Source organism: Ursus maritimus, unplaced genomic scaffold (assembly GCF_017311325.1).
Source record: "Ursus maritimus isolate PB19 unplaced genomic scaffold, ASM1731132v1 scaffold_20, whole genome shotgun sequence".
Taxonomy (NCBI): Eukaryota; Metazoa; Chordata; class Mammalia; order Carnivora; family Ursidae; genus Ursus; species Ursus maritimus.
Window position 1 is genome coordinate 7865447 of NW_024424453.1, and position 23236 is coordinate 7888682.

Sequence of the window (23236 nt, forward strand, 5' to 3'; positions counted from 1 at the left end):
ATACAGTTAAAAAATAAAGGCAGGACAAAACTAAACGTAGAGCCCTGATGCTTGGTGAATGTTTCTCCTTATCTCTGCCAACATTTACAAGTTGTGAAACAGAATGCTTTTCTCATTAGCTGTACTTCATACCCCATATCTTCCCACCCCCATGCAAGTGAAGAATTAGTATCTCATAGTTTAGATACAACTATTTTAAGAAAGTGACCCACGGGCAAGTGAAACTGGAAAATTGCTCCCCTAGGGTGAATAACGGATATATATTATTTGTACTTGGGTATTTTCATTGCTGTGTTAACTATGGACTCCTCCATAGCTCCTCGCATAGGACTGGCTTGGTATTAGAGTGGTACTGAATTTCCATATGGGAATTGAGGTGGAGAGCTTTATCGATAAGGGAACACCACCTCAGGCATACTGAAAGACTTCATACATACATTTTTTTCTCTATGCAGAGAAACTCTAGGAGGTACCAAGTGTCATTCACATCTCTAAATCATACGGTGCATGTAAAGTAAGTTGTGTGTAGCATTTAACCCGGGAATACTCTTTCCAAACCCTTCTTGCTGTCCTGACTCCATCGATTATAGAACAAAGTTTGGTTTTCATAGCGTGGCTATAGTTTATTGTTTTGCATATTAAAGTAACCTGGCTTTATAGGTGGTTGCTGGTTTTCTAATCTTTAGAAACCTAATACAAAATGAACTAATAGGTTAAGGGCAGCATAAAATTGGCTATATGTTAATGACAACAGTGTGTATAATGAGTATAAATTAGCTTTCATTTGACAAAAGTTCACTTTCGGTTGTGTATTTAATGAGTAGATGCCTTATGTCAATAGAAAGAGTAAGAGGTAAAATTTTGAGCAACCAAGATAACCAACCCCCATGATCTGATGAGCAGAGTCCCCTGAGAATGCTATGACACACCGTTATAGGCTCTGGGCCCCAAAAATGTATCGCCAGGCAAGAACGTGAGTGAGATCACTCTGATCTCATTTTTATATTAGATTTAATGTCATTGCAAATTGGAACTAAATATTTTGGCCTTGGTAAACTCTGTCTGTCTATAGGCTTATTTCAGTCGGACTAGGTTAACCCACAATGCCTGGGACTTTGCTTTTATGATTAATAGCATTATATTCAGGGCTAAACTGGCCCAATGAAAGCCCTCCCAAGTCCCTTCCCCCACTGAGAAGAAAAGAAACGACCACTGCACACTGTTGTTTTTATCAATGGCAACATAATTACAATGAGAACTGGGGACTCTTAAGTGAAAACCACCAAGACCTACATTCCCTTACCTTTCAGAGTCCTCACGGAAAAAATAAAACAACTTGAAGGAGAAGCAGTTGATAATTAAAACTTCAAAGCTTTGATAAGTGAATGGTATTTTTTCCAAGAGATGAAAAGATGTTAACACATGCTTTATCAATGAGTGCTTCAAGTGTCTGATTTAAGAAGGGAAAATGTATTAATATTGTTACAGTTAAATGTTAATATTTTATTAACCCTTTGCTCTTAACTATCTATTTATTTATTTGCTTATTTAACAAATACGTATAAAGCTTACAATGTGCTAGGCTCTGCTCTGAGTGTCAGGGATCTATCAGGGAACATATCAGACAAAACTCTTGCCCTTCAGGACCTTATACTCCAGGAGGAAATAAATGAGCAAATAAAATGTGAAATATGTGAGCGCTGAAACCTGAGGAGAATAATAAAGAAGGGAAGAGGGAGAAAAAATGGCAGGGTGGGGTTGCAATTTTAGACAACATGTCCAGAGAAGGATTCGCTGATAACATGACACTTAGGTAAAGGAGGTGAGAGAGCCAGCCATGTGATATCTGGGGGGAGAGTGTTTTAGGCACGGGGAACAGCAGGTGCAAAGACCAAAATGGGAGCATGCCTGTTGCGTGGAGGAACATCAGTGAGAAGGTGGGAATAGGTGAATGTGGTAGTAGAGGGGTGACTGGGGCCAGACCACATGCAGCTCTGTAGGTTGGGGTGAGTGCCTTGCTTTTGCTCTGAGTGTGACAGGGAGCCAAGGGAGGGTTTTAAGCAGAGAAATAACAGAGATATTTGGTTTTTAAGGGTCATTCTGTCTACTTGTTGAGAATGGATCAGTTAGGAAGTCAGCGCAGTAGTCTAGGAGAGACGATGATGGTTTGGACCTGGGAAGTGTGGACGTGAGAAGTAACTGGATTTTGGAGAAGGTTGGAAGGTAGAGCTGCTCAGATTTGCTGATGAATATGGGCTGGGAGAGAACGAAAGGCCTTGAGCATGAAGGGGGTTTTCTGGGTGGGGAGACTACGGGAGGAGCAGGTTTGGGGCAAGAGAAAACTCAGTTTGGGTCCTGTTGCAAATTGAATGGAGATATCAAGTAGGTGGCTGGCCATATAGGAGTCTGCAGATCAGGGGACCATTAGGGTTTACGTCCAGGCTTTTCCAATCCTCCCATGTATTAGGAAACAGAGCTATTGTAAATTAGGAGTGGGGCAGCTGCATCCTCAAAAAAAGAGGGTCTAAAGGTCAGGTCTCCTTTTTATAAAGAATAATTATTATGTAGGGTACATTTCTTAGGATTCATATTCATAGCAGCCCCCTGCCAGTTGCATAGTCATAAGGTTCTCTAGTTTTCTGCAGTCTTTCTCATGATTAGTGGGGTTTGCTTCTGAAGACAGCCAAATTAGCTATTACTACTTCGGTTATTGATACAAAGATCTGTAACATACATTAGGCTCAGGGCATAACTTCTTTGTCCATGATGTGATAATTATGCATTAGATCATGGCTTCGCAGAACATGTGAAGGGCTGTTCCTTTGGGTTTCTGCAAGGTTGTGGCCGACTGCTAATTGAAATATAGTTAGCACCCCACAACTTGTCAAGAAAAGTGTTTTGTTCTAAACTGAGCCAGTCAGGGCACCAAATGTGGGCATCGGAGGTGGCTGAGAATGCACACTCAGAAACATCAGAGAACCTGGGCTCAGCTCCGATGATAACACACAGCACCAAGTGAGCCTCGCTATCTTGGAGAGTGGATTTTTTTTCTTTTGGGTATGATAGGAGGTTGATGGATTGTGTCTGTTGCAGAGACACAAGGAGAAAAAGGTGACTCAAATCCTAAAATAGCCCTTTTGAATGCATTAAGAGAAAGCATCTTTGACACAGACAGGAAGAAAGGAAAGAGGGGGCAGGAATCAGTGACAAAATGTTCATAGTGCGTTGGTCACCAGCATTGATTCATATTAAGTTATTGTCCTCTGCTAAGAATGACACCGTCCTTTGCTTTTATGTTAAATTATAAAAACCCTCTAAAACTGTACAATTGTCTGAAGATTAAATTGATTGTCCATTATCTGTATTTTAACAATCTACTTGGTAAGTGTTTCCTATCATTTCTTCATCACTTCACACCCGGTTGGGGTTTGGAGTGGATCGTATGCATGACTCTATTTGATAATGTAGTGGTTACATATCTGAATTCTCTATAAAAGTAAGAACATTGGTATTGAAGTGAGACAAGGGGAAAGTCTCATTTAAGTTTGCTTTAAATAGACAATATCTGAAAGAAACTTTAGTGGAAGAAATTATCCCATTCACAACAGCAGCAAAAACCATTACGCATATCAAATGAAACACAATAAGAAATGTGTGGAAACATATAAAGAAAACTAAAACTATTAAAGGCCATGAAAGGAGATTTAGTAAATAAGCAGAAAGACTCAATGATGTAAAGGTGCAAATAATTCCTAAACTGATCTATAAATTTGATGCAGTCTCAATAAAAATCCCACGAGAGTTTATTTTATTTTCTTTGTGCATTGCTTGCTTATTTTGGAACTTGTCAAAACTAGTGAGAAAAAGTAGGAAAAGAATATTGAGGGACACCACATTATATTACATTAAAATGCATTGTAAAACTATAATAGTTAAAACTGTGCAGTGTTAACACAAACTAGAATGATTACACTAATGAAACAAAATTGAGAAACGGACCTAATTTATATGGAAATTTCATATATGATAAACCCATGATTTAATATCAGTTGGAAAAGTGGATTTTTCAATAAATGAAACTAGGAAAACTATCTAGACCTCTGGGAAAAGAATAAAACTGGAATTGTTTAATCTTCCACCTAACAGAAAGATGAATCGAAGATTTAAACATTAAAAAATGAAACCATAGGAGTATTAGAAGGAAACATGAGGTTTGTAGATAATTTCGAAATGACAAAAGCCTTTCTAAGGAAGAAAACAAACCCAGAAATCATAAAGTTAAAGGTTAATAAATTTCACTATCTAAAAATTAAATGTTCTACATGCAAAAATATCATAAACACACTCAAAAGACAAATGACCAACCAGAGAAACATTTAGAGCGTATATTACTGACAAATGATTATTTTTTTCAGTATATAAAGAGTTCTCTCAATTTGAAAAGGAACAGGAACACAAATTCACATTTAAAAATCGGTTTATAAATACAAAAGATCACTCACTAATAATAAAATTCGCTAATTTTAAACTCACTAATAATAAAAGAAATTCACTTAAACAGTTCTATAACATTTTGCAATTTTCAAATTGAGAAAAAATAAAAAAAAACCCACTTGAGGCAAGGATCTAAGCATGCTCATTCACTGCAGATGGGAGTATAAATTGGTTTGCCCTTGCTATGGTCTGAATGTTAGCATCTCCCCCCTCCCCCCTGCCACTGCCCAAATTCATATGTTGCTAGCCTAATGCACTATGTGATGGTATTAGGAGGTGGGGCCTTTGGGAGATGATTAGGTCATGATGTCAGAGCTCTCACAAATAACATTAATACCCTTATAAAGCAAGCACCAGAGAGATCTCCTGTCTGCTTCTACCCTGTGAGTATATGAGAAATTTGCAGCCGGCTTCTATCCCGTGAGTATGTGAGAAATCTGCAGTCTGGAAGAGGTGTCTCACCTGACCATGACCATGGTAGCACCTTAATCTTGGACTTCCCAGCTTCCAGAATTGTAAGCAATACATTTCTGTTGTTTATAAGCACCTAGTCTAAGGTATTTTGTTATGAATGAACTAAGACAGCCCTCATTCAGAGGAGAATTTGATGATAGCTACCAAATATAAGGTGCACACCGCCTTTTAGCCCAGCATTGACACTTTGTGGAATTTGTCCCATGTTATAGTCACACATGTGCAAGAAGTAGGAGGGATGTGTTTATTATGGCATTATTGGTCTTAGAAAAAGATTGAAAAATTGTCAACAAGTAGGCTATTTAAACAAATTATAGTGCATACATACAATGGAACACTGTACAGTTATAAAAAAGAGTGATGTAGGTCTGTTTGTTGCATAGAGTTCCAAGATGTATTGTTTAGTTTAAATGCCAAGCAGTGTATGTAGTATGCTCTAACTTATGTAAACATAAAACAGGTTACACATATGTATACTTGTATGTATTATGTATGCATCACACATGCTTGTTTATGCTTTGCATGCTTGTATATGCCTGGGCCATTTCTGAAAAATGGTTCCCCCTGGGGAGGGGTGCCGAGGAACTAGAAGAGGTTGGTGGTAAGAGGGAGATTAATTACTATATATATTTTTTGATGCTTATGTGCTTTTCTTCATGTACAGATATTATTTTTTCAATGAAATAAGTTCTTTTAAAAATAAATTCTAGGGGCGCCTGGGTGGCACAGCGGTTAAGCGTCTGCCTTCAGCTCAGGGCATGATCCCGGCATTCTGGGACCGAGCCCCACATCAGGCTCTTCCGCTCTGAGCCTGCTTCTTCCTCTCCCACTCCCCCTGCTTGTGTTCCCTCTCTCGCTGGCTGTCTCTCTCTCTGTCGAATAAATAAATAAAATCTTTATAAAAAAAATAAATAAAAATAAATTCTAAATATATGGGATTTTATAGTATGTAAATGTAGCATTTCAAATTCATAGGGAAGAGATGAATTATCCAATAAATAACATTGACATAACTGCTGGCCATTTAGAATAAAGTTGGATACACCAAAATAAATGCTAGAGGGATCAAAGTTTCAAATGTAATAAAAATAAAAACATTAAGGTTGTTGAAGAAGATAGTGCTATTATTTTAAAATGTTTGATTGGGAAACAACTTTCTTTAAAAATTTTTTTGTTTGACTATAGTTGACACACAATGTTACATTAGTTTCAGGCGCACAACTTAGTGATTTGACAAGTTTATACATTTTGCTATGGTCACTGCACATATTGCTACCAACTGTCCCATTATAATAGCACTATTACAGTATCATTGACTCTATTCCTTATGCTCTGTGCTTTGTATTCCCCTGACTTACTCATTCATAACTGGAGGCCTGTATCTCCCTCTCCCCTTCATCAATTTTGCCCAGCCCTCGACCCCTGCCTTTCTGGCCACCCTCAGTTGGTTCTCTGCATTTATAGTTCTGATTCTGCTTTTTGTCTATTTATTCATTTTTTAAGATTCCATTTATGAGTGGAATCATATAGTATTTGTCTTTCTCAGTCTGACTTATTTCACTTAGCATAAAACCTTATAGGTCAATCCATGTTGTCTCAAATGGCACAGTCTTTTCCTTTTTTATGGCTATGTACTATTCCATTGTGTATCAATACCACGTTTGCCTTATCCATTCATCATTGATGGACACTTACATTGCTTCCATGTCTTGACTATTGTAAATCATGCTGAAATAAACATAGGGTGCATATATCTTTTTGAATTAGTGTTTTCATTTTCCTGGGTAAATACCCAATAATGGAATTATTGGATCATATGGTATTTCTACTTTTAATTTTTTGAGGAACCTCCATACTGTTTTCCACAGCAGCTGCACCAGTTTACATTCCCACCAACAGTGCACAAGGATTACTTTTCTCTGCATCGTCACCAACACTTGTTTTTTCTTGTCTTCTAAATTTTAGCCATTCTGACAGGTGTGAAGTGATATCTCATTGTGGTTTTGATGTGCATTTCCCTGATGATGAGTGATGTTGAGAATCTTTTCATGTGTCTGTCGGCCATCTGTATGTCTTCTCTGGAAAAATATGTATTCAGGTCCTCTGTCCATTTCTTAATTGGATTGTTTGTTTTTTCAGTTGTGAGTTGTATGTGTTCTTTATATATTTTCGATATTAAACCCTTATTAGATATATCATTTGCAAATATCTTGTTCCATTCGGTAGGTTGTCTTCTAGTCTTGCTGATGGTTTCCTTCACTTTGCAGAAGCTTTTTATTTTGATGTAGTCCCAATAGTTTATTTTTGCTTTTGTTTCCCTTGCCTTAGGAAACATATCTAGAAAAATGTTGCTATGACCAATGCCAGAGAAATAACTGCCTATGTTCTCTTCTAGGATTTTTTTTTTAAAGATTTTATTTATTTATTCGACAGGATAGAGACAGCCAGCGAGAGAGGGAACACAGGCAGGGGAAGTGGGAGAGGAAGAAGCAGGCTCCTAGCAGAGGAGCCTGATGTGGGGCTCGATCCCAGAACGCCGGGATCACGCCCTGAGGCGAAGGCAGACGCTTAACCGCTGTGCCACCCAGGTGCCCCTCTCTTCTAGGATTTTTTTTGGCTTCAGGTCTCACCTTTAGGTCTTTAATCCATTTGCTTATTTTTGTGTATGGTGTTAGAAAGTAGTCCAGTTTCATTCTTTTACATTAGCTGTCCAGTTTTCCCAGCACCATTTATTAAAAAGACTGTCTTTTCCCCATTGTATATTCTTGCCTCCTTTGTCATAGATTAATTGACCATATAAATGCGGGTTTACTTCTGGGGTCTCTATCCTCTTCTATTGATCTATGTGTCTATTTTTGTGCCAGTACCGTATTGTTTTGATTACTGCAACTTTGTAGTGTATCTCGAAATCTGGAATTGTGGTCCCTCCAAGTTTGTCCTTCTTTATCAGGATTGCTTTGGCTATTCAGAGCCTTGTGTGGTTCTATACAAATTTTAGTATTATTTGTTCTATTTCTGTAAAAAATGTTGTTGATATTTGATAGGGATTGCATTGAATTGGTAGATTGCTTTGGGTAATATGGACATTTTTGACAATATTAATTCTTCCAATCCACGAGCATGAAATATCTTTCTATTTGTTGGTGTTATCTTCACTTTATTTCATCAGTGTTTTTTTTTTTTATTTTTCAGAGTACAGGTCTTTCACCTCTTTGGTTAAGTTTACTCTTTGGTGCAATTATAAATGGTGTTGCTTTTAAAATTTCTCTTTCTGCAACTGTTGTTAGTGTATAGAACTGCTACCAATTTCTGTGTATTAATTTTGTATCCTAACACTTTACTGAATTTGTTTATTACATCTAGTAGTGTTTGGTGGAATCCTTAGGATTTTCTGTGTATAGTGTCATGTTACCTTCAAATAGTGACAGTTTAACTTCCTTTTTACCAACATACGTGCCTCTTTTTGTTTGTTTGATTCCTATGGCTAAGACTTCTAGTACTATGTTGAATAAAAGTGGCAACCTTAGAGGGAAAGCTCTCAGTTTTCCAACATTGAGTATGATGTTCGCTGTGGGTTTTTCATAGATGGCCTTGATTATGTTGAGGTGTGTTCCCTCTAACCCCATTTTGTTAAGAGGTTTGTTTTTGTTTTTGTTTACCATGAATGGATTTTGAATCTTGTCAGATGTTTTTTCTGCGTCTACTGGGATGATCATATGATTTTTATCCCTGGGTTTGTTGATATGGTGTATGACGTTGATTGATTTGTGAATATTGCACCATCCTTGCAACCTGGGAATAAATCCCACCTTATCATGGTGAATAACCTTTTTTTTTTAAGATTTTATTATTAATTTGAGAGAGAGAGGGAGGGAGGGAGAGCAAGCATGAGCAGGGAGAGTGGCAGGCAGAGGGAAAAGCAGACTCTCTGCTGAGCAGAGCGCCTGATGCAGGACTCGACCCCAGGACCCTGGGATCATGACCAAGCCAAAGGCAGATGTTTAACTGACTGAACCAACCAGGTGCCCCGATCTTTTTAATATATTGTTGCATGCAGTTTGCTAATATTTTGTTGAGGATTTTTGCATCCATGCTCAGCAGGGACATCGGCATGTAGTTTTCTTTTTTGTGGTATCTTTATCTGATTTTGCATCAGGGTAGTGCTGGCCTCATAGAATATATTTGGAAGCTTTCCTCCCTCTTCTAATTTTTGGAATTATTTGAGAAGAATAATTATTAACTCTTCTTTAAATGTCTGGTAGAATTCACTTGTAAATCCATCTGGTCTTGAACTTTTATTTTTTGGTAGTTTTTTGATTTGACCAGTTCAACTTCTTACTTATAATCAGTCTACTCAGGTTTTCTATTTCTTCCTGGTTCAGCTTTGGAAGATTATATGTTTCTAGGAATTTATCCATTTCGTCTAGGTTGTCCAGTTTGTCGGCATATAATTTTTCATTATAGTCTCTTATAATCTTTTGTATTTCTGTGGTATCAATTGTTACTTCTGCTTTCTGATTTCGTTTATTTGGGTCCCATCTCTTTTTTTCTTGATGAGTCTGGCTAAGGACTTTTCAGTTTTGTTTATCTTTTTGAAAAACCAGCTTTGGTTTCATTGGTTTTTTTTCCTATTGTGTTCTTAGTTTCTACATCATTTATTTCTGCTCTGATATTTATTATTTCCTTTCTTCTAATCACCTTCAGCTTTGTTTGTTCTTTTTCTAGTTCCATCAGGTGTAAGGTTAGATTGTTTATTTGAATTTTTTCTTGATTTTTAAGGTAAGCCTGTATTGCTATATCCTTCCTTCCTAGAATTGCTTGTGCTGTGTCCCAGAGATTTGGGTCTCTTGTGTTTTCATTTTCATTTGTATCCATGTATTTTTTAATTTTTTCTTTGATTGCTTCATTGACCCATTGGTTGTTTAGTATCCTGTTGATTAGTCTCCATGTGTTTGGGTTTTGCCAGTTTTAATCTTGTGATTTATTTCTAGTTTCATACTATTGTGGTCAGAAAAGATGCATAGTATGATTCCAATTTTCCTAAATTTATCGAGTCTTGTTTTATGACCTAATACGTGATCACTTGTGGAGAATGTTCCATGTGCTCTTGAAAAGAATGTGTATTCTGTTGGTTTGGTTTGGAATATTCTGTATATATTTGTTAATGTCCATCTGGTCCAATATGTCATTCAAAGACATTGTTTCCTTATGGATTTTCTGTCTGGGTGATCTATCCATTGATGAGAGTGGAGTGTTAAGGTCTTCTACTGTTATTGTATTACCTTCAATTTTTCTCTTTATGTCCATTAACATTTGTTTTATGCATTTAGGTGCTCCAGTGTTGGGTTTATAGATATTTTCCATTGTTATATCCTCTTGTTGGATTGATCCCTTTATCATTATGTAATTTTGTCTCTTGTTAGTCTTTAAAGTCTATTTTGTCTCATATAATTATTGGTACTCCAGATTTTTTTTTTTTTTTTTTTTGCTTTCATTTGCACGGTGAATGTTTTTCCACCACTTTATTTTCAGTCTGTATGTGTCTTCAGGTCTAAGGTTAGTTTCTCGTAGGCAGAATATAGATGGGTCTTGTGGAGTTTTTTTGTTGTTGTCGTTTTTGTTTTTTATCCATTCTACCACTCTATGTCTTTTGGCAAGAGAATTTAAACCATTTACATTGATATTATTGTAAGTATTGATAGATATGTACTTACTGCCAATTAAAAATTTTGTCTTCTGGTTGTTTTTGTAGTTCTTCTTTTTCCCTTCTTCTTCTCTTGCTCTTTTTCTTTGTGATCAATGAGTATCAATAGCATTTTGTTTGGCTTTCTTTCTCTTTATTTTTTCTGTATTTATCGTAGGTTTGGGGTTTTGGTTACCACAAGGTTCATATATAACATCCTAAGTAAATAGCAGTCCATACTAATTTGATGGTCATTTAATTTCAAACACATTCTAAACAAGAAAGAAAAAAAAAGAAAAAAAAATATTTTTTTCCTTTTTACCTTCTCTTCCCTTTTTACTCTTTTCTCCATATTTTATGTATATGTTGTCATATTTTACATTTATTAATATTTTTCTTACGTCTAATTATGGCCATTTCTTTTCCACCTAAAGAAATCCCTTAACATTTTTTGTGAGGCTGGTTTATTGGTGATAAACTCCTTGAACTTTTGTTCATCTGGGAAATTCTTATATTCCTCCTTCAGATTTAGATGTTCACCTTGCTGGGTAGAGCATTCTTGGTTGCAGGTTTTTTCCTTTCAGCACTTTAAATATATCATACGCTCTCTTCTGGCTTGCAAAGTTTCTGCTGAAAAATCAGCTTATAGTCTTATAGGTTTCCCTTGTAGGTAACTGTTCCTCTCTTCCTGCTTTTAGGATTCTCTCTCTATCTTTAAACTTTGACATTTTAGTTATGTGCAGTGGTGTGGAACTCCTTAGGTTCCTCTTGTGAGCCCTCTGTGCTTCTAGGACTTGGATGTCTATTTCTGCCTTACGTTAGGGAAGTTTTCAGTTATTATTTCTTCAGATAAGTCTTCTATACCTTTCTTTTTCTTCTTCGGGGAATCTTATAATGTGAATGTTTGTTTGATGTTGTCTAAGAGATCTCTTAATCTATACTCATTTTTTAAAACTTCTTTTCTCTTTTTGCTGTTCAGCTTTTGTGCCCTCTGTTATCCTGTTTTACAGATCACTGATACATTCTTCTGCATCCTCTAATCTACTGCTGATTCCCTCTAACGTGTTTTTTGCTTCAGTTATTGTAGTCTTCAGCACTAATTAGTTATTTTTCATAGTTTCTATCTCTTTATTGAAGGTCTCACTGAGTTCTTCTATTCTTTTCTCCAGCCCAGTGAGTATCTTTATGATCATTACTTTAAATTCTTTATCAGACATATTGCTCATCTCTGTTTTGCTTAATTCTTTTACTGAAGATTTTGTTATTGTTGTTCTTTCTTTTGGAGCGTTTTCCTCTGTCTCCCCATTTTTCTTGACTTTCTGTGTTTGTTTCTATGGATTTGATGAAATGTCTACTTCCCCTAAAGTCGAAGGAGTGGTCTTGTGTAGGTGACCCCTATGCAGACTGTGTGTGCTTGGTGACCTTTGTTGGCTGGTCGGAGCCGTGGCTATATATACTTGTTACACTTTTAAATCATGGCTTTTTACAGAGAGAATAAAGAAAAATAATAAGAAGAAAAGAAAAGAAAAAAAGAAGAAATGGAAAGAAAAAGAGAACAAGAAAGAAAAGAACAAAAGCAAAAATTAAAAATTAAAAACAAAAGAAGACAAGGCGATTTTTAAGAGATTTTATTTATTTATTTGAGAGAGCGAGAGAAGCAGAGTCCCCACTGAGCAGAGAGCCCAACATGGAGCTCAATCCCAGGACCCTGAGATCATGACCTGAGCCAAAGACAGATGCTTAACCGACTGAACCATCCAGGTGCCTCAGCAAGACAAACTTTAAAAAGTAAAGTAAAATAAGACAGTAAAAATCAAAAACAAAAACACCACCCCGCACACAAAACCATGACTTGTTTTCTGTGCACTAGCACCACAGGGTGGCAGATATGGGCTTGTGGACTCTGGACTCACTGTGGTCACAAACTCACTGTGAGTCAGACCCTGCTCCAGTCTGGGCTTTTATGGTGGAAGGGAAGACAACTTTCCTCAGCCTTCTTAAACCCTGACTTTTTTTCTGTGCCCCAGTGTGACCAGGGCTGGTGTGGACTTTAGGACCCTGGGCTTGCTGAGGTCATAAGCTCCCTGTAACAACTGGACCCAGTAGTTATGGTGTTGGGACCTCCCAATTATGGTATCTGAACCCATCCCTTATGGCAGTTAGACCCTGCTCAAGTCTGGGCTTTTAAGGGGGAGGGGGAAAGAGTGTTCCTGCAGTTCCTCCACCCTTTAAACCACAGCTTTTTTTTTTTTTTTCCTGTAACTCTGTGGCTAGGGCTAGTGTGGGCTTGTGGATCCTGGGCTTGTGGAGGTTGCAAGCTCTCTGTGATCACTGGATGCACCCATTACGGAGTCCAGATCCTGCTCCAGTCTAGGCTTTAAGATGGGGTGGGCATGTAAACCATGTCATTCTCCAGTCCCTCTGACTTAGAGAGCTTTCCTGTACTCCTACTTCTTGGCAGAGATCTAGTGTTGTCTCTGTTATATGCTACTTGCTCTTTTAAATCATGGTTTTTTCCCCTGTGCTCAAGGACAAAGAGATCTGTTCCTAGTCCCTCAGTGCTATCCCTCCCCACTGGCATTGGCAGCCTCAGGGCTGGGGATTCCCGTTGTTACTATGTCTCAGTCTCTCTTGCTGTTCTCTTGTCATTCTGTCTGTCTTTTGTTGTTCATTCAGCCCTCAATTCTCCAGGAGGACTTGTTCTATTAATAGTTGTAATTTGGTGTGTTCTGTGGAGGAGGTGAGTTCAGTCTTCCTACATCACCATGTTGAACTGGAACCAGAAAAGAGCTTTCTAATTATGTAATGAAAGCTCATAAAATTGAGCGATTTGAGTATAAAAAGTAAACTTTGGCTCAGTTAAAAGTACAAACAAAGTTGAAAGACAAGCAAAATGGGAAAAATATTTGTAAGATTAATGATACATCACAAGTCAATGTTATTGACTAAATATTCTTACAAATCAATAAGGAAAAGCCTAAAAAAAAGAGCATAGGATATGAACAGACAATTCACAGAAGTAAAACTTTCACACATGAAAAGATTTCAACCATGCTAGTAATCAATGAAATAAAAATAGATTTTGTTTTCGCCCAGAAAATGAACAAAAATAAAAATTTTAAGTTAATAAAAATGTTCTTGAGTAAGAGTTCTTTCACACACTTTTCAGTAGAGAGAAAAATCGGTACCTTTCTGAACATCACCTTAATAGTTGAAATGCTCAATGTGTGTACTATCTATTTCAGCAATCCCTCATCTAGGAATTCACTCTGAAAAAAGTAATCATTCAAGTTCAAACTGAGAAAAATCTCAGTGATGTTCATCACAATGTTGTTTAGGATCACACATACACACATACATGAGATAATTTATATGTTCATCAATGAGGTATTTGTTTTGTAAATATTGGTACCCACTACAATGGAATACCCTTTAAAGTGATGTAGCCCTTTACAATGATATGAATCTGTATGTATGGACTCGCAATTTCCCCCTTGACCTACTCTCAAGTGCTTAAAAGCAGAGTACAAAACATCGCGTAGACCACAATATACTGTACAGAAAGAAAGCTCTCAGGAAGGTTGCTCATACAGGGGCACCTGGGTGGCACAGCGGTTAAGCGTCTGCCTTCGGCTCAGGGCATGATCCGGCGTTCTGGGATCGAGCCCCACATCAGGCTCCTCTGCTGGGAGCCTGCTTCTTCCTCTCCCACTCCCCCTGCTTGTATTCCCTCTCTCACTGGCTGTCTCTCTCTGTCAAATAAAGAAATAAAATCTTTAAAGAAAAAAAAAGAAGGTTGTTCATACAAATAGTTGCAGTGGTTTTTATTAAGTAGGAGGAATTTAGGTAATTTTTACTTTCTCTTTTATACTCTTTAAATTAAATCAGAGCATGTACCATTTTACCCCACTCTCTAATTAAATGAATCCTGTGCAGACATTAAAAATAATGTAGAAAAAATGGAATGGAATGAAGAGATGCTTACAATTTATTAAGTGGAAAAATACAGGTTACAAACTAATATGTGCGGCCCTATTCCATGTTAGAATAAACTGTAAAACTACATCTGCATTACATACATTTGTGACTCGAAAAATTAGTTCAAATATGTTAGCAGCAGTAATCTGTGTGGTGGGACTTTGGCTGCGTTTTTAAAATATTTTCGGTATTTTCTTCAATGAAGTATCTATTACATAATGGGATAATTAAAAAATTATCTTAGGGGTGAAAATGTAAAAATCTAGGCTTAGTGAAAACAAAAAATCATTCTCTCTTTTTTCTTAACCCTGTATTTAAAAGCCAGGTGAAAATGGGGAGGAAGAGTTGAATGATAGATGATGAAAACTGTATGACTGAACGGCTTGCCATGATTCACGGATTCACTATCAGAGGCTTAGCCATTATAGAATGAGCCTTCTCCATGATAGTTTTTTAAACACCTTATGTGATGTATAGATACCATTATCACTTGGATGAACTCCCTCCCAATATGGACGACCACACCTGCAGACAGACTTCCACCCGGGACTGGTGAGCAATCAGATGTCTCTCAAACATATGGCCAGTTGAGCCCTCCTCGACATCATAAACCGAGAAGAATAAAGGGTTAAATTGATCATCAAAACTGCAAAAAGACCTGGAGCTTGTTTTCATGCAAGATCCTTAATCTCACTCTGTTGTAAACTGGCATTTGAGCAGTAGAAGCCCTTTTTCATAGAGAAGCATGGGTTTTTAAGTTCTGATTTTATTTCTGATTTGTTTTTCTTTATTTCCTGAAGCTATTGATGTTTCAGAGGCAGTGGGGGAAGTGAGAAAGCCCTGGGAGAGTTTCAGTCTTTGAATGTCGGAACTCAACCATTCAGAAGTTCATACTCATGTTCACAAAAACAATGTCACAGGGTCACTTTGGCCAATGGAGTGTTTTGTACAAGGGCTGGCGCTCGGGTCCTGTGCGTGTTTGCTGAAGCAGCCTTTCACCCCTTCTACACTTCCCTTTTTCTCTTTCTTTTTCCCTTTATATCAACATGTTGTAGCCTGTGACACCAGCTAAATTAATCACTCACTTCACTCAGGGAAGTCACCGCAGGATATAGAATAACAAAGACAACAAAATTATTGCAAGGCTGGAGAGAAGGGACTGGTTTGTGAATAGAGCCAGCACACCCTCACCAGCTGTGTCCTCACAGGGGCTGGAGCAGCAGATTAAGTTGGGACTGTTTTTTATTCAATTTATGTGGATTTGCGAATGGCTACAATACAGAGCCAAGGGCCCCTAGTGAAGGGAAATCCCTTCAGGATTCTCAGCCTCCTGTCAGAGCTGAGGCTTAGGGCTTCAGCATTACCCAGGGGTGTCCCCTTGGGCATGCTTTGCTTGAGCAGATCTAGCTGAGTGTTTGCTGAGCCTCCAGGATCCAGAATATACTGGGTCCTTAAGTCAGAGCCAACAGAGAAATAAGATCTCCAGTAGCCTAAATGGTGTGGTTTGAGTCCTAGGGGGCCATCTGCATAATAACCAAGACAAAGATGGAGAAGATGGAGACTGTCAGTTTCTTTGACCCAGGGGATAAAGGAACCTCTGGTGACAAATGTTAGTTGAAGGATAGGCAGTGTGGTGAGTTCACCAGTGTTCTAGTCCATACCTAAACTCATGGACCAGTGTCAACCTACAGGGGCTTGTCCCAGAGTGACCTAGAGCTCTGTTGGAGCTTTCCTCTTGATGATGTCTTCCACCTTAGTTAAGGCAGAGAAGGCAGAGTCGTGCATTGGACATAGAGCTGAGAGACCTCACAAGGATACAGAAGGACAGCTTGAAGATTCAGAAGCCCTTTAAAGCCACAGACAAGAAGTAAAAAATGCCAAGAGGAAGTATAATGAGGATGATAATAAACATGTATTTTACAATCATCAACGAAAACAAATGTAAGTATAAATGACTGGATTGGGTTCAGAAAATCAATTGAATGAAGATAGAGTAAGATTTAACTTAACAGAAAAATCATCCCCAAGAAATTCTAGGGTCATGAAGAGCCAGTTGAGTGACATAGGTGTAAAGCTACTGCTGATGGAAGAATAGAGTTTGGAACACGGGGAGTAGGAATTGTAGGCTCCTCAGCACTGCTCAGACCATATCAGAAGGCCTACCTCTGGATGACTAGCATAAGCAGGAAAGCATGCAGCACATTCTGGAGGCCAGAGAGAGCAGAACTAGGTCCAGTATAGGAAAACTGAAGGAAGAAAAACTGGGGCTCGTTACGGGCTGAAGTCTGTCCCCTCCAAGCTCATATGTTGAAGCCATAACTCCTAGAATCTAGAATGTGACTGTGTTTGGAGATAGGGCCTGTAAAGAGGTGATTAAATTTAAATGAGCCATTAGCAGAGGTTCTAATCCAATCTGATTGGTGTCCTTATAAGAAGAGGAAATTTGGACACACAGAGAGACAGCACAGGTATAGCACACAGAGGAAAGGCCCCGAGAGGACACAGCAGGAAGGTGATCATCCGCAAGGCAAGGAAAGAGCCCTCAGAAGAAACCAAAAATACCCTGACCTTGGACTTTTAGCTTCCAGGACTGTCAGAAAATTTCTTTTAAGCCACTCAGGGTTAAAAAGAAATAAATGTTTTCTTACAAAATGGCAGAGATAATCTAGGCTGTGTTAACAAATGACAAGGACTCTTCCCTTGAGAAAACTTTAGCGGGCTCCTGAGTCCTCTATTCGGCCAGACCTCCACCTTGGCCCATTGAGGCCCATTTTAGCAAAGAATCCTATTAAGCCAGTTTACCAGGAATTCCTTCATCCTTGATATCTAATGAAGTTCCTCTTGGTAATTTTCCATCCACTGACCACCTCTCTGTGCCCATAGGCTATATATTCCCAGTTGTCTTTGCTGAATTGGCACTTGAGTTCAGTTCTAACTGGTCTCTTTCCTCTATGGCAGTAGCTCAGATAGACCCTCTCTTGCCATTTTTAACAAGTGTCCTGGACGCAAAGAACTTCAAAATGTCAGCGTCTTAGGAACATATGCTCAGTACACTTTCACGCCAGTTGTGTGGACGAGCTGTGGACTCAGTGCAGTCACTGGGGGAGTGGGGATCCTGCGGCCCCATGCTGAGGTGTGCTTCCGCAGTCCTCGTGTCAGAGGGCAGCGCTGGGCGGAAATACACACGGGCTCTTAAAGCCTTCTGCCCAGATGGGACCTTCACTTCTGCTCACATTTTACTGCCCAAAGAGAGTCACATGGCCACATCTAACTTCACTGAGGTGGGGAAATAAAATTCTACCATGAACCTAGAAGGAGGAAATTTGAAGTGTTTGTTTTTGGCCGCAAAGTCTATAGCTGTATTTTTGAGGGGGAAAATGAAATGAATTCGTGTCTTTTTGTGAATTCCTCTAGAAAGTGGTTTTATGAAGATAACTAAGAAGTGATGATGCTTATGGCCTAGTAGAGGAGACAGACGTGTCTCCTACTAACTTCGTCAAGGTGGTACCTGGTGTTTCACTGTCAGCCCGATCGTCCCGTGTCACATAGAGAATGTTTATTCCTAGGTCCCTGAAGAAACTGCCTTTGACCCCCACTGACTGGGCCAGGAGTAGGCGCCTCACCCAAGGTGACTTGAGACTAGACTTCATTAATTAAATGCTCATTCTTGCAAGTTTGAACTAAAGGGAAGAAAATCTAACTACTTAGTTGGGGCCTGTTTCCTCCTTGCCACTGGGGTGCTTCTGGGGACCACAATCCCTGGAGCTGGCCTCGATGGCTTGTGTCCAGAACCCCTTTCTATGTGTTGCTCCAACTGCCTGGGCCCAGCCAGCAGGGACCTGATCTGATTTGTGTGGCTTCAGAAAAATACCACTGAATGATGCTGGGACAGAGCTGTTATAGAAACGGTTCTTTAGTTGGGGAAGTGGTTGGAGGAGGCTCTCTGAGAGTGTGGACCCATTTCCAGAGTTGAATATGTGCGAGGATTAGATACCCACATTTGTAGGATGGAGCATTCCTCTAAATGGTATTCACTTTAAATTCTTATATTCCTATAACCTGGGTCTCTGTGTCTTGTCACTGGCCTGAGTCACCTGCAGTAGAACATAGACATTTAACCCACGCAGTGGGAACTTGCAGGAAGTTACCAGGCTTTTGATTTTTTTTCTTTGAACTTTCAGGGAGTATCAGGAATATTAGTGCCCACTTTCCTGGGATACAGGCCATTGATCAGTCTGCACAGTGTGAACTGGTATTTGTGTGTGTGTGTGTGTGTGTGTGTCTTTGTATGTTTAGCTCCGTGACTGTTTTGCCATCAACACCACCTCCCTCTCTCTTACACGGCTTGTTGGAGTCCTTTTATGTTAACACCCTCCATAAAAAGCCTTCGGTTTGGTAGCACTGTTCACTCCTAAAAAACGCATCAGAAAACAATGCACACCCCTGCCCACTGGTAATCAGAGCAATTACTTAACAAGCACATCTCTATTTCCTCCAGGGTGGACTAATTAAAAGGCTTCCATGCTGTTGTCAGGAATGGACAGCGAGTGTTTTGTATTCGTTTTTGGAGAAGCTGAAAGCTAACATTGGGTTTTACGTGGAAACACGTTCAGCATTACTCATAGGATTCTTCTCATCTCTGCCCTTCTAGGGAAGGCTCAATTGTTGGCCATTGATCGAAAAGGCAGGGCAAACAGTAGGCATGTGGCTTACACCTGTTATTTTGAAGATAGGCGGTCTTGAGCTATACAGGGGTAGCTCTCAACTTCGGCACCCTTTGGAATCTCCTGAAAGGCCTATTACAGCACAGCCTCCCGGCCCTGCCCCCGGAGTTTCTGATTCAGCAGGTCTGGATTGGGACCTGAAAACTTGTTGTTGATGCTGCTAGTGGGAGACTGTACTTTGAGAGCACTGCTACAGAGAAGATCTTTTCTTCTCCAGTTCCTACCACTCCTCAAGGCAGCAGGATCATGACCCTTCTAGTGGAACTCACGGGACAGAATCAGCCTGAGACACCGTTGCTTCGCAAGATGGAATAGATGCTAATGGACACTTGCCTCAAATGGAAGAGATTTAAACTCTGGGTTCAAATCTCAGGTCTGCCACGTGGAAGTTATGTGACCTTGGGCTGATTGGTCAGTTCTGTGATTCTCAGTTTCCTTCTCCATAAAATGGGGGCATACGCTTCATAAGATTGCTGTGAAGCTGCATGAAGTCTTTAGTGTAAGACGTGACATGTCCTTAGTGCCTAGTGAAGGAAAGGCCCACGTTGGTTTCTTCCTCTCACCTCTCCCTGCATCTCCCTGGGGAGTTTGGAGTGATGTGACTTATTTCTCAAGATTCACGTAATGCTCACGTGATAGATGTCAGGCACAGTTTACTTTGTGCGGCACTGCATTAAAAGTTAAAAAGATTTGCTTAAGGAGAAGCAAGTCTTAAGAGATAAAGGATGAACTCATTTCATCAAATACTTTGCATGCTGAGAACTTTTTTAATAAACAGGAAAAAAGTAGGAAGCTCCAAAATTTACTTCCTTCCTGGAAACATGTTAGCATAGGGAGGAAAAAATATTTTGATGTAATACTACCTTCTAAACTTGTACATTGAAAGCTTAAACATGGAGTCAATTTAAGCCAAAAGACTCCAGTAAAACATTTTTTTAAATAATTTTTATTACGTTACGTTAGTCACCATACAGTACATCCTTAGTTTTTGATGTAGTGTTCCATGATTCATTATTTGCATATAACACCCAGTAAAACATTTTGAATGCAACAGGCCGGTGATGAAGGAAAGTTCTGGAATGAAGAATGTGAAAAGGTACGGAGTCATCTAATTCTCTATATTCATATCCTCAGCCTTCTTAAATCCAGTCAAGATTATTCATCCTGCTCTTGGTGCTGGTAAAATAAAATTACCTTAAAAAGAATGTCTCTTGAGGCACCTGAGTGGCTCAGTGGGTTAAGTGTCTGATTCTTGGTTTTGGCTCACGTCATGATCTCAGGGTAGTGAGGCTGAGCCCCATGTTGGGCTCTGCACTCAGTACAGAGTCTTCTTGAGATTCTTTCCCCCTCTCTCTCCCTCTCTCTCCACTCCTCCCCCCACTCTTGCACACATGCTCTCTCTCTCCAATAAATAAATAAATAAATAAATAAATAAATAAAATCTTTTTTAAAAAATGAATATCTCTCATACTTACTTCTTACTGAGCTTACTCAGAAACCAGGACAGTTTTATAATTATAACGTTAAAGTCTTTATCAGCCACTCTATTTTATTGAGCTATTACTATGTGCCAGACTTGGGGCTGTGTACTTCTCATACATTATTGAATAATGCCCACAACAACCTAGTAAAGAGGTACTAAAATTTTCCCTAATTTATAGATGAGAAAACAGAACCCGGCGATGGAAATGCTTTGTCCAAGTTTGTAAGAACTGGAGGGCTTGAAACTCGGGCCTGCATGACCCTTTGAACATCTACAAAGCCTTTCTAACCTCCTTTGATCAAAGGACACCAAATGATGAAGAGGTAGTTTTATAAATTGAAACAAATTGCATCCACTTGCCAACTCTTCTCTTAGCACAAGCAACCCAGTTTTTCATGAGTCTGGAAACCATGTCCCAGTGAAACCTGAATATGCCCCAAGGTTATAACTGTTTGCAGGGTCTGATGGAAGAGGCATTAGATAGAGATTTCTCATTCGCACCAAACCATCTCCAATCTCCACCAGGGCAGTGCCTGGCATTTTCTGAAGAGAATACCAAACAACTAAAATTCAGTGGATCTCTTCTAGGCTGTAACTTCTTCTATTAGGGAAATCTAACCCTTTGAGAGTCAAGGTCCTGAAACTAAAGTGAAAAATGAAACTTGATATCTAGAGCTACTTAGTATTCAGTGACATAACTTCCCCAATACACACAAATTTAATGCACTTTTGATTGAACCCATAATTACAAAATTTGTTGAAAGCTGTTATATTATCTTCTTATTTGACACAATATGGCACAATTTTGTTATAGGATTGAAAACCAAATAAGACAACTACAGTTGGTAGCATTTCAAAGAAATATTCCCTTTAAGATGAAATCAATCCTGTTTCAAGTTTATTCCCCTGCTTTACGGTTGAGGCTCTAGGGGTGTATTTTGCTGAAAAATGTCTTTTTGATTTTTTAGAAATTCTTTAGATTAATATGCAGCTGTCATTGCAAGGCAAATCTAGATCTGCTTTTATGTTTCCTCTTTCCCCAGGCTGCAACTAGTGTCTACCTCTCCAGGAGAGACAGTCCACTCATTTCTGATTGGGTTTGATATTCCGGGTCAGACAGCAAAGAATTCATCAACTCATCATCATTTAGAGCATGTCACACTTTGTCTATTTACATTGACTGAATACATTTCTTTGCTTAATATGTCCAATATCTTGGTCTTAACATTCTGCTGCTGTCTAATTTTAATTCCTGTTCACACACACACACACACACACACTCACACCCGCTGTGTGCCATACCATATTATCACACTTCTTAACATAGTAAGAAAACATTCCCGTTCTTTGATGTGTTTCTGAGAATGGTTTCTGCACTTACTTAATTTTATTCAAGGTTTTTCTTCCTGTCTTCCCTTCTATTCAATTTAAAGGGCAACGGGCTTTCCTCTCGTGTTCTAACTACTGCATGTTTTCGACTCTCCCCCTCTCTAATTCCTCTTTTATAGATGTAAGCTTGTTTATCTGCATATTTTAAGTGTGTCTCCCAAAGGTAGATTTGTGCCTTTGATTCCATGATAAGAAAACAAAAGGAGGTACAGAATAAAATGAATTTTTTCTGAAACCTCTTTGTAATATGTTTGTAACAAAACAATTTTTTAAATATCTAAACAAAATTTAGCTGCCAGTCAGTCCCATAGCACTCGAAGAACACACATTCGTGTTGACTTGTTTAACGAGGGACATCTTCATTGTACTTCTTTCGATTGAATGTGCATGTGACTTGTTGGATTGAACAGGATGTGTTGATGACAGAAAGATTAGGAGCTTTGTTTGTAAGAAATGGGAGTGTCTTTCTTTGATATTAGTTACCGTATAACCAGGACCAACTGTGTCTTTTGCTTCTTTTAACACTTGTAAAGAAATCTGGAAAATATGGGTTCCATTTAGTCAGTTATCAAGAGAAAATATTAGAACACTGGATCAGGTCAGCACACTACAGACCGCAGACCAAATCCTGCCCTCCTACTTCGGTAAACACAGTTTTATCGGTGCATAGCCACACCCACTGGTTTACATATTGTCTGGCGGCTCTTGCTATAGCAGCAGAGTTGAATGGCTGAAACAGAGACTATATGGCTCACAAAGGCTGAAAGACTGATTAACTGGTCCTTTAAAAAAGTTTGTCAACTCCTGATATAGAAGTTCAGAGGTGGGGGGCGCCTGGGTGGTGCAGTCGTTAAGCATCTGCCTTCAGCTCAGGGTGTGATCCTGGCGTTCTGGGATCGAGCCCCACATCGGGCTCCTCCGCTGGGAGCCTGCTTCTTCCTCTCCCACTCCCCCTGCTTGTGTTCCCTCTCTCGCTGGCTGTCTCTATCTCTGTTGAATAAATAAATAAAA